The sequence below is a fragment of the Nanorana parkeri genome, unplaced genomic scaffold (genome assembly GCF_000935625.1).
Source record: "Nanorana parkeri isolate BGI_ZX_2015 unplaced genomic scaffold, ASM93562v1 scaffold1972, whole genome shotgun sequence".
Classification (NCBI taxonomy): domain Eukaryota; kingdom Metazoa; phylum Chordata; class Amphibia; order Anura; family Dicroglossidae; genus Nanorana; species Nanorana parkeri.
Window position 1 is genome coordinate 185,599 of NW_017308240.1, and position 2,894 is coordinate 188,492.

The window sequence follows — 2,894 nt, forward strand, 5'->3', positions numbered from 1 at the left end:
ATTTTCTCTCTGACACGCTGTCACAGGAGGCTGATCGAGCGGTGATTTTCTCTCTGACACGCTGTCACAGGAGGCTGATCGAGCGGTGATTTTCTCTCTGACACGCTGTCACAGGAGGCTGATCGAGCGGTGTGGGAGGAGAGCTGAGCCTCCTGTGACAGTGCTGTCTCCGCCCCCACACTAGGGTTGCCACCTTTTCTTTAAGCGAAACCCGAACACGCCACTGGGATCTGTTGTGCCCGGCACGGCTGCTCTGTGACAGGTATATTACATCACTTCCGCATTCTGCTGTCACTCTCCAGCTTCAGAAGCTGATGAAGCAGACCTCTGCTTCATCAGCTTCTCTGGGGGTCCCTAGGTAACATTAGGGGTCTTGGAGACCCCTGATGTCTCCATAAAAAGACATGTAAATTGGCTATCACATAGGGGGATTTTTAGCCCCTCCCCCCATGTGATAGCAATAAAGTTAAGTGTAAAAACAAATAAAAAAAGAGTAATACAAAAATTAAAGAAGCATAAAAAAAATCACTACATTTTTTAAAAGTCCCCCTCCCCCACATACACACGCAAATATGCGTTGGGTGCGCCTACGTGCAAAAACAACGATTGCACCTATTGTGCCGCACATGTTACATATCACCTCGAACGTCGCAGTGAGAGCAATAATTTTAGGGCCATTAATCACTAATAACACTAAACTGATGAGCAGTAAAAACGTTTAAAGCGTCGCCTATGGCCAATTTTCGGTGTGGTCATTTTTTGCGGGCGTGTGCAATTTTAAGGCTTGACATGTTTGGTGTCTATTTACCCGATGTGACCCTGTCTTTTATATTTTACCAAAAATATGGGTAATAATAAATGTTTTTTAACATAATGTAGGGAAAACATTTTTTTTTCCATAATTGGTGGTACTTTTTTTCAATATATATCAAAAAATAACCCTCTAACGCTCTATGTGTCCCTAAAATTTTTAACATAACTTGCAAGGCTATAGTCCGGTCATGCTGACTCGTGAGACACCCTCAAAGTTTTCAAGCCCTGGTTATTGTATTCTGCATAACTAAATCAACCTGCTTAATATAAGCTCATAGTTCAAAGTACTGATCAGTCATTAGGCCTCATGCACACAGGTGTATGGGGGCCCTTCACATACATTTTGGGTGTATTTCTATTCCGAAGGCCATAGGTGCTGCTAACAGACACCCATAGATGTCAATGACTGTATGATTGGTATATGTCTGTGCACTGATGTCTATGGGCGGGTATACACCAGTACACAGGTGCCTGGGGCACACAAATGTCTATAGGGGAAATACATTCAAATTTTACATGTATGGCCTCCATGAGCATAAAGCCTTACAAAAACAAGATGCCAATGTGTTAATGAATCAAGACGTGGTTGTACTAATTATACATTAGTACTCAATAACCCAAGGGTTTTTGTTTGGTGCAACAACGCTTGTGTGTTGAGGGTTTCCATTCATTAATAACCCGCGTCTACGGGACAAAAATAAAACCTACCCGATATTTGTTTTTGTAGGGGGCCAGGTCTTTTTTTTGTAAATTGGGGTGCCATTAAAAGTGTATGACAATGCACCCCCAGAGCAAGTACACTGCATGCTTATACACATGATAATACATGCTATCCATGTGCACAAATGTGAATACAGAGGCATGAATATGAAGAAATGTCCTCCAACATATATTGTCTAATTATTTTCTAATAAATGTATCATTAGTGTGACTATATTTTAGTTTAATTACCTCCTATAGACCCACAAGGAGATCAGAAGATGGACTTTCATATATCTGTGCACAACCTCAACACACCTCCAAATTCTGTAATGTGCATTTTATTATTATGTATTCTTTTGAGTTACTTATTACTTCTTGAATGCACTCAGACCATGATTCAGTATTAGAAATCATATTTGTACACTCAGTCAGCCTCCAGAGTAGGCAGGAAACCTAACTGCAAACTAACCCATCTGCTCACATTACTGGCAGAACGCCCTCAGTAATCATGGCCGCCGCGATCACAGCTTCCTGTCACGGCGCATGCCTATCACGTGACGCGCCTTAAGAGGCCGGAAGAGGAGGAGCGCTCGTCGGTGGCTACAGCTGAAGGTGACTTTATATAAACATCGTTCTTTAGCTTTTATGGTAGAAAAGTGGCACCTGGGGGGCGTCAGGGAGCATAGGGGGCAGTGCTTGGCGGGATGGAGATGTCCTTTAAATTCATATTGTACTTGCATAACAAGCAGCAAGGGTGACACTGCCTGCCAGTGGTTAGGTAAGCTGTGTCTGGTTACGTAAAGATTCCCACAACAGTGCATATGTAATCATATACACCCTCATAGGTGTGCGCACAGCCTTATGACCACAACACTAATAATCTACACAATCCGGATCGTGAAGGAACCAGAACTCCAAGCTTTACATAACAGCCCTGGGATTGCTAACTACAGGAGCACCTAAACTGTATGTACACCCGAACAATGAACTTCTATTATTGGCTCTGTTAAAGCAGATTGATATATCAGTTCAATAATTGCAGAAGCTACCTGTTGATCCTGCCAGAAATCTTGTGAGATGATAACTTCCTGTACACTCTGCCAATGCTCACTCTTATCCGATACTTTGTTCCACCGAGCTCTCTGTGGACTACAGAACACCTCATGTCTATGTTATGGAGGGGAGGTGTCTTGTTGCCCTGTCCTAGGGTGATTCTGCTCCGCCATAGATGAAGTGCAGTAAGGGAGCATTGTCACTTTGTGACGGGAAGTGTGTTACGGGCAGGATTACCCGTTGCAAATTCAAGGAAAGCAATCCTAAAAAGAATGTGTGTGTGTGTGTGTATGTGTAATTATATATATATATATATATATACACAC

At 42.6% G+C, this 2,894-nt stretch overlaps 1 protein-coding gene across 1 annotated transcript in view; it reads left to right on the forward strand.

Annotated features, from left to right (window-relative positions):
- Nucleotides 1–2,063: 2,063 nt before the first annotated feature.
- Nucleotides 2,064–2,894, forward strand: part of NDUFV1 (NADH:ubiquinone oxidoreductase core subunit V1) — a 20,891-nt gene continuing 20,060 nt past the window's right edge. The window contains exon 1 of the mRNA XM_018572229.1: nt 2,064–2,127. The gene's annotated coding sequence lies outside the window, so the exon portion shown is untranslated. The remainder of the gene's footprint in view (nt 2,128–2,894) is intronic.